Source organism: Lathyrus oleraceus, chromosome 2 (assembly GCF_024323335.1).
Source record: "Lathyrus oleraceus cultivar Zhongwan6 chromosome 2, CAAS_Psat_ZW6_1.0, whole genome shotgun sequence".
Taxonomy (NCBI): domain Eukaryota; kingdom Viridiplantae; phylum Streptophyta; class Magnoliopsida; order Fabales; family Fabaceae; genus Lathyrus; species Lathyrus oleraceus.
Window position 1 is genome coordinate 21,680,506 of NC_066580.1, and position 10,023 is coordinate 21,690,528.

The window sequence follows — 10,023 nt, forward strand, 5'->3', positions numbered from 1 at the left end:
ATCCTAGAAATTCAAGAAAATTGGAAGTTAGCAAGTTGGTTGATGGTGGTTGGCCAGATGAATTCATCTGATCAAAATTGGGTCTCCCTAGACCCTATATCCTACAATTTTCACCATATTAAAATTATTCCAAGATGAAAGTTACTCTAAATGACATTTTAAACAACTTTCATGTTGAGACCTAGAGCTAGTTTTGCTTGGAAAATCATTTTCTATGTGGAAACATTATAGGTCATTTTGTCTAAACCCTAATTTGAAAATCAACTTCCCAAGGCCATAACTTGCTCAATTTTTGTGAGATGAAATATTTCCAAGTTTCACAATCAAATTCAATATGTCTACTTAAACTTGGATGTTTGGAGTGATAGCTAAATTAACTTTTATGAGCATGTGATATGAGGATACATTATAGGTCATTTTTGCCCTATACCATTGAACAAGTGATTTTCCTCAACTTCAAAAATGCATAACTCTATCATTATAAATCCATACGACATGCAATTGGTGACCATTTTGAAATATCTACAACTTTTATGAATACACGTTTCTCATATGGAGCTCACATAAAAAGTTAAGTAAGGTGGAATATTGAGATATATGACTTAACACTTAGAAAAATTTTCAACATGTTGAAATTTCCAAACTTCCACCTCAAAATCCACAATGATCCAAGTCCCAAATGGAAAAGTGTCCAACATCAAAGTTGTTACCCTGGATCTAAGCTTTCCAAAGAGTCATATTTCATGCATTTTGGATGAGGTTTGTTAGGGCTGCGCATGGTCTTAATAGGTCTGCATCAAGTGGAAAAATCAAATGTCCAAAACTCCATTTCACATTGCCTTGCCATTCAAGCATCATTTGAACTTCAGTACAGTTGCAATTGGACCAAATGGATTGCTTCATGGGCTTGTACACGCCCATGCAAGCTTGTGCATCACATTTCCGAATTTAGTAAATTTTCAAGTGTGCAATTATCAATCCCAAATGCTATAAATACAAGGCCTCTGAGCTCATTTTAAAGACACCTTGCGCGCCAGCTTTGCCCCTCAATTGAAACCCTCACTATTCAAAGGAAAACCTGAGAATTTTCAACTTGAAAATTGAGTTTGAATCTCACTGTTTAGAGATTCAAAAACTCCAGGATCCAAAGCTTTGTTCCATTGCCAAACCACTTTTGCAAGCTCCTTGAGTGTGATCAAGTCATGTTTGAAGCAAGCAAGATCCAGTTCTGCACAACATTGAAGGTAATTTTCAGAAATCTTCCTCTCTTCGATTCTCACTTAATTCTTATCAATTCTCTTGGATCTTTGGTTGTTTGAAGTCCTACCAATGTAGGAAATAAGATTGAGTTACTTTGAGGTTAAATCGAAGCAACTCAATTGACACACCTCAAAATTCAACTCCTCATATCTTTCTATATATTTGAAGTTAGTCGAAATTGAGGTCAGATTCGTGCTCTACGTAATTTTTTGTTTCAGATTATGTCCTCTTTTTTCATTTTTTTGATAGTGATGACTGAACCAGTCCGGTGAGCCTCGCCTGAGAAGGTGATCGAAGTTCCAGCGTCGGTGGTGTGCTGGACAGGTTCTGAGCCATTGATCTCATTTGAAATGTTTTAATCTCACACATTGGTTCTGATTACCATTGGTGTGGCGTGCTGACTCAAGTGTACAATGGAGCGCTCGTTTTCATCCACTTGATCTGCCACCTCAATTAATGAGGGAGATCAAGTGGTCCACGTTTTTTCTGATTATTTGAATTTCATTTAATTTGTTTTATTTTCATTAATTCATATTAATTTTAATATTGATCCAAAAAATATGAGAGTTTCACCAATTTTTTTAAAATAAAATCCTTTTTCATATTTTGAATTAAAATTATTTTTTGGATCATTATTAATATTTTTCATGATTTAATTGATTTTGTGAATATTTTTAATTGTTTAAAAATACTTTTAAGTTTCCAAAAATTCTGAAACTTTTTCTCCAAGGTCCTTTGACCTTGTTTGTTCTATGATAAATCTCATGGTCACTTCTTTGGTGTTTTGATGACATTTTAGGAATTTGACAAACTATATTTAATTTAATGCATTATTTTTAGTATTTTTAAATTGAATAAATGCCAAATAATTGTGTTGAGCCATTTTGGTTGTTTGTATATGTTTGACTTGTGTTGTTGGGCCTTGGTCAAGGTTGATTTGACTTTGTTAGGTTAAGATCATTGGATTTAGGGGATTGATGGAATGTACATTCCATCTCCCAAAATGAATGAATGATCTTAATTTGGTAAAAGTCCTCCTTTGTCTAATTTGAATTTTGATCCATTCCCCTCCCTCTTCATCTAATTCCCCTTCTTTATGCATCCATTTCATTTGGCCTATGATATATCAAGGTCCTAAGGCTAGTTGATTGAAAAATCTACATAAGTATGGATGAGATTAGGCCACCTCTTTTGCATATTCTTTTTGTGTGTGGTATGTTTCATGAGTATAGTCCATTATACTATGTCTCTAACATGCATTAACACCAAAATTCTATTGCCCGACCTCAAATAGTTGTGACTTCTACATAAGTCCAATTACGATTGCTTAACATAGCGCTAAATTTTTGACACAAAAAGGCATAGCATTCTAGTTAGTGAGATTGTAAGTCTCCCCTCTTTCATGGTATTGTGCGGAAACTTGACCTTTTTTCCTTCCTTTGGAAGATGTCTTGGTTCAAGGATCCATGCTTGTGATAAGTGGGTTGAGTGTTCTCCAAAGAATGACTTAAAAAATAAAAAGCAAAAGCAATACTAACTTCTAATTCATTAACAACTAACATTTAATTTTAAGCCATTTACTTTTAATGAACTTTAATTTTTAAGCTCTATTCATTTGCCGTTATTCATACCATTCTAATTGTTTATATTAATGCCATTTTCACTTTGTCCACTTGGACCATATTGTGTGATATATCTTGTTTGTGCATATTTTGTTTGCTTGTGTGGTCTTTGACCATTAAGGTACATAGTAAGAACAAAAACCCTAAAAAACTATTGTGTAGACTGTTGGATTGATCTTGGACAATTGGACTTAGAATTTAGGTAACATCCCTATGCAAAAGGACCTGGTCAATGCCTTTATGTAACCAAGTGCTTGCAATTTGAAACTTCATCTGATACATCATTAAAGATCCATTTGAGTTCATCTGCAACATGATCATTGTGAAGCTGTTATTTTGAACCCGTGACTTGTGGAATTCATCTGCTACATAGGCCAATTTGAAGAAGATTATGGAGTGGCTAAAGCTTGGATGTGGCTATCTTTATTTGATGCCTTGCTCTTCAAGTTTATATTGTGTGCATTGTTTGTTGCTTGATTCTAATATCCAAGGGAATTTGGGGTTTCTATATGACATTCTTGTCTATTGGATTGCAACCCATCGATCAAAATTTTTCAACTCTTAACTTTTAAATTTGTGTTTAGGATTAGTCTCTTCATCTCCTCCCCATCTCTTTAATTTCAAAATATCTCCCTCCTTTTAAAAACTTCTTTGCTTGTGCTTGTCTTTTCAAACTTTGACCACTTTTACAAATTAGAAACTTTGGCCTTATGCATTAGCATTTTCAAACTTCTTTTCTTAAATCAAACTTGTAAATAAATTTAACTATACTTGACTTAAAATTTTCAAAAGCCAAAAAGAACTAACTCATTCAAACCATTTTCTAGGCCCTTGTGCCTTTCAAACTTAATTTTTGATTAAAAGCAATGCATCCACTTTGAAATTTGTATCACGTACTACGAGGTTTTGATCCCTCATTTTTATGTTGGTACGTAGGCACAAATCCGAAGGTCTTTTCAAACACAAAAGTATAATTATTGAATTCTTTTCTCATCCCCCCATTCTATTTGTTTGTAAACATCACTTTGTACAAAATACATATGCACACAAGAAAGGGCTTCCTAGGAGTACCTAGGACACTTTGGGTGCTAACACCTTCCCTCTGTGTAACCAACCCCCTTACTTGTAATCTCTAGCATTTTATTAGTTTTGATTTGAAAAATTCTTATTTTTGGGTTTTGATCGTACTTTTCCCTTTTCCCTTGGAAATAATAAAAGCGCGGTGGCGACTCTGGTTTTATTGACGTCTAGCTTATCCATAGCTTGATGATCATTAATTTATCGCTACACCACCCTCGTAATCTTAAACTTGAGCGGGAGCATGTTATTCCTATTTGATCCCATTCCGGAATGTCCACTACACAATACAAACCCTTAGGATTGCCTGAGAATAAGGTCCAAGTATATATGCAATGCAAAATGTTAGGAATGCTTATGATAGAAGATAATAGAATCATAATGGATTCAAGGTGGGTTGGAGGTTAATTTTCCATTCAAGAAATTGATATTGCTTTACAAGGTGAGTACTAAGACTCCTGAAGACGCTTAGAATCACAAATCATGAGGCAAAAATATTGTTATCTCCATAAGATAGCTTATGAGTCAACAATACTTTCGGGATGATCTCCTCTAAGTGAGGTTTCCCTTAACTTCAAAAGCCTATGATTTTCTAAAGGTCCTCAGAGTCATTGACCCTCTTTGTAAGAATGGTTGTCAACATAAATGTGAATCACGTGCTTGCGAAACTCCAAAAAGAATCTACTCCAAGTGGGATCTTCATATCTTCCCCTCAAGATAACAACGTCCGACCGGTCAATACGAAGAGCCATCATATCTTAGGTATGATCTCTAAGTCTGTGTATTGGGCTTTTCACTCCATAGAATCCAACCCAATATATATATATATATATATATATATATATATATATATATATATATATATATATATATATATATATATATATATAAAGCAAGCAATAAAGAAATAAACACCCAAGGAAAAAGGATACAGGCAAGCTAAGCTTGACTTGCTTAGGAAACTCCACCTCCCCAGCAGAGTCGCCAATTGTCGTGCAGCGAAAAATATAGAGTCACCACCGGATTTTATTTATTCCAAAGGAAAGGGAAAATAGCGATAAAACCCCAAAAGAGAATGGTTTTTGCAACCAAGAGCGGATTTGGAAGTCGACTATACAAGGAGAAGGTATTAGCATCCCTCACATCCATCGTACTCGATGGGAACCACTAGTTTGTATCAATGCGTATGAATGTTGTTTATCTGAATGTAGCTTGCTATCGGTGAAATAAGATGAGATAAGAATAAGATGGTAAGAGAAAATAAGTTTTAAATTAGTGTGCTCGCCAAGGTTTCGAACCCTTGTGCCTACGTATCCTCATTCGTGCAATAAGCAACTTATAGCTCTGTAGTTCCACTCACAAATGGAGTATTTGTTTGGTTGTTTTTATGAACAGTGTCGACGCTCACGTTGTACTGTTCACTTACTTGTATTCTCTAGCATGAGAGCGTTAAGTTTTTGTTTGTTTGCTGTAGAATGGATGCACGTGGATCACATTCTAGCAATTAAACATTACTTGCTCACACACGGAGGCTTAAACGCTGTTCACGGTAAAATAGAAGTACCACGCCCTTTCTTAAAAGGTTTGAAAGATGCCTTAAGGCAGAAAATTAATTTGATTGGTTGGGTTGATTTTAGTTGGAGACAAATATCAGACCCTTGGCTATGTACGATCAACAATCTGAATACTTGAGAGTTTAGAGGACAATGGTATCCTAACCACTCTTTTTCATCCAAAACAGATTTGAATTTTGAAAGAGTTTGGCAAGTCTAATCATTGGTACTTTGAGGGAGACAAGTATCTGACCCTTGACTAAGTACAGCTAACAATCAGAATACTCGGAAGTTGAGAAGGCAATGGTATCCTAACCACCATTTTTCTCCCTCAGAGCACCTAGATTCGACTTGTTTTATTATTAGATGTTTTTAGGAGGAAGTCAATCACCGAGTACCCAAGCTAGGTACGGCCGAAAACCTAAGTACTTGAATATTGTGTACAAGCACGTACACCTCATTTTTGCATTCCAGTTTATTGAGAAATTGTTTTGAAAAAAGGCACTTGACGTTGGATCAAGCGTTTGACGTTTATTGTGAAAAAGTGTGTGTGAAGAATGGAGATAAAGATAGAGATAGATGAAGAATAAAATAGATTGATAATAGAATGGATAACAGAATGGATAAGAGATACTTAACGTTGGATCAAGCACTTACATTGCTATGAAGTGAGTTTGACTTGGAAAACACTTGACATTGGATCAAGTGTACTTTTTGTCTTTTGAAAGGTTTTGTTTTTATAGTTTGGTTTTATCTTTTTAGTTAGCATGCATAAAAACTATAAAAGAAAGTAAACCTAAGTTATTACACTTGCATGGGAACGAGGGACATGTGACCCACAGTGGAGGGATGGAACCATACAATATAAAGGGTAAGGGATAGAGATTAAGAAGTTACAAACTAAGAACCATGTCTAAAACAATCAAGTGGCATGGTGTCCTCAAACAATACAAGGCAAAGTGAATGGTTAAAGGTCATAATGTATTGGATCCACACTTGAATTGAACTTGAACTTGAGATCTCTGATCGTGACTTTATGAGTCGGATTTGGGATACAAACTGCAAGTGCACAGTTCTATCGCGTAGTTTTAAAAGATATCGATCCCACAGGGACTTATGAATCGATATACCGTTATCTAAGGTTACTACGTAAATCTAAGGTGAAAATGTTTGATTGTTTGGGAAAAAACTAAGAGCTAAACTAATATCTAGATTAAATATTAATAAAACGGATATCGGTATGTAGTTCGTCAAAACTAGGGAATCAAGTCTTTGTCGGCTTCTTGGTTTTAAAATGAATCGTTTCGGTTAACTTTATTGGTTAAAGGTTCTATCTCAAACTCTCGCTCTGTTGAATAAACCATGATTTTATATTAATGTTGCTGTCACTTATAATTAAGTCAAAAACCATATTTTGAAAGCAATAAAGTTGCAGAAACTCTTTTTAAGAAAATACTGACCGTTTTAAACACCCTTATCTCAAACTCTCGCTCTGTTGACTTAGGTTATATAATTAAATCCAAATGCTTAACTCTCGTCCTCACATTCAATCTTTAAAAATACTTTTTGGAAAAGGTCAGAATTTAATTAACTCTAAAACTTGCTCTCGCCCTGATCTAGAATTAATGCCTAACTTACACTGTCCAGTTAAAATCTCAAACTCTCGCTCTATTGATTTTAACTTCTTTATGTCTTTTACTTTTGTAAGAAATCTTGTTATTAAACCTGTAAGTTGAGACCGTAAAAAGATTGATTTTGATTTTAAGTTTAGATAGACCGACTCAGTCTTGATCCCTTATTCTGCTTACTTTACATACCGATACCTAGGCAAATTAGCCAGACATGCTAAACAAATAAGAATTTATATCATGCATAAACAGACTCATTCCAGGCAGATAATATAGATAAATAATAAAACAAAATATTAAATAATGATTAAAGAACCTGAATGCGTAATACAATAGTCTTGAACACTCCACCACAAGCCGGTAGGATTTGTTCTTGGATTCTTCAATTAAACAGTAAATTAAATCAAGGAATTAAAACTGGAATATAACGTAAGGTTAAATCCAGTATAAAGTTGCACAATAGTTTCCGGTGTAGAAACTATTATGCGAAAAATATCTAGAAGCTGAAACGGGAAAGATAAATTTTGCAAGGGAAAAAGAATGTAAAGCTTGCAAAAGAAATAAATAAAATAAACAATGTTAAGTGCTGGAAAGGAAAAAATAAGCAAAAGGTGTGACAAGAAAATTTGGCAGAGCTTCGGCAATATGAGCGTGGAAAAACCGGGGCTTTGAAACTTCCCAATTAGCTGCTATTTATACAGCTGCTGGTGTAACTGCTTTTCAAGGGTTTCCGTGTGCGTGGTCTCGTTCCGAGGGTTAAGCGTGCGTGGAAATAGCTTTCAACGTGGTCAGTTGAGTTCCTTGCGCCAAAAATATAGAGGACTGGTGTGACGTTCGTCACACCATGTGTGACGCTCGTCACAGGAGTGCTTTTAGTGTGACGCTCGTCACAACCCTTGTGACGCCCGTCACAGGCATAACGTGCACTTTCTTTGGGCTGGGCTTGGTCTTTGTTATTTGTTTCCTTTTTATTCCTTTTTACACCTCCTTTTCTTCCCTTTTTCACTTTTGCTTCAAAATGGATACCTGACATACATAGCAAGGAAATACTGCATAATATCTGATAAAATGAGATATACTAAAGTAAATGATAATATAATCTAATTGAATTAAGTCTTAAAATGTGATATAATTTCGTGTTATCAAACTCCCCCATACTTAAATCTTTGCTTGTCCTCAAGCAAAATTCAGTATAGAACTTGTTAAAAGTTTTAGCCAGATGAAATTTCAAAGCACACATCAATTCGTACTAGGTTGCAAATGGGTTTTTGTTTAGGAGGACTTTGAGTTTAATCTTGACATCAACAACTACCGTTACAACTTAGATAACCCTACCTTATGTAAATCAGTTCAAGTACCCTATGATAGCTATCCTGGTTCCTTTGGTCTTATTTTACCCGTTTTCATTCTAGCGAAATCACATTAAGCCCTTTATCTTTTCGCGCACATAGTGGAGTAACCGGTTAGTGATTATGATCCGCTTTTAGCTAGAAGTTCTGGTACATAAGTCGGATAACTTCATTATTCAGTCCATTGCAAATTGCGGGGGATCGAACCGTAGTCCGCCCTACCAAGTTCAGTACCAGATTCCTACTGAACCAACTCATAATGGATCTTTCGTATTGTGCTTTTGCATGATCTGCAACCTTTAGATTAAATGATCTGGTAAGGATCACCTAATTTACTTAGTGCATTTCTTGATATATTCATATATTTTATGTTACTTTGGGGATCATTCACTTATATTCATCGGCTCTCCACGTAGTTTGCTATTAAGACGGTGCTGACTTCTGTATAAACTACTTGGGGTTGCCATAGAACTAAAAGTTCAAGGAATCGGTATAATAGGTACTTATCCTGATCTAACATATTGAGGTTCTCAGAGCGTTGTTATGGTAATGATTTTGTTTTGATTTCACTCAAGTTTTATAAAGTAAGCAACCTTTATACTTATTGGGTGTGTTAAAAAATTTTTTTTTTTGTTATGGCTCAAGAAAATCGAGGGGAATAGATAATAGAAATATTTCACACTAGGGGCTTAACTTAGAATTATGAATATTTTTTTTTTTTTTTTTTTTTTTTAAAAACAAAATATTAAATAATAAGGAAGGGAAATAACGATGAAAGGGAAAATAACATACTTGAAGAATGGAAATAGGAAGAATATTGTTTCCCCCCCATACTTGAACTAAACATTGTCCTCAATGTTTTAAGGGAAAGAAATACAAAATGGAAATGCAAAGAAAATAACAACTAAGGCTGCCTTCCGCCTCTGGTTCTAGGACCTGGTGATCTCTGACGTATGTCTAAGTTGTCGAACCTGCTGAACAATTCAGTAAACCGCTGGTCGGTTATGGCATTCCGGGCATCCTGTTGCTGTTGCATTTGACGCATCATCTGCATCATCTCTGCATTCTGTGCCTGCATACCATCGATAGCATCCATAATGTCGTCGTTGGTTGCAGGCCTTCTTCGTCGACGACGTTGGGAGGATGGGCCAGTTGCATTACCGGAAGGGTTGAGCGGGGCTGAATGTTGTGTAGGAGGATGATCACCTTGTTCCATTTCTTCAAACTCATCTGTTTGTGGGTTTGTTTGTAAAGGCTCGGTGGTTTCAGGAGCGTTTAAATCATAGAGGTGGCGGTCGGGGTTTGTGACATCAGTTAGGGCGATATTTGGTAGAACAACGCTTGGGACAGCCTGGTTGTTCACCATAAGATAATATCCTCCGCCTACTCTGTTTTTAATCAGGCGGCTGGAGCGGCAATAGCTGATATCCATAGACAGGGGAGGTAGGGATTCTAAAGTTTGGAGTTTATCCCCTAGGTTCAGGCCAAGTGCTATGGATGTTATTAATCCACCAATTATAAAGGGTTGCCGGCC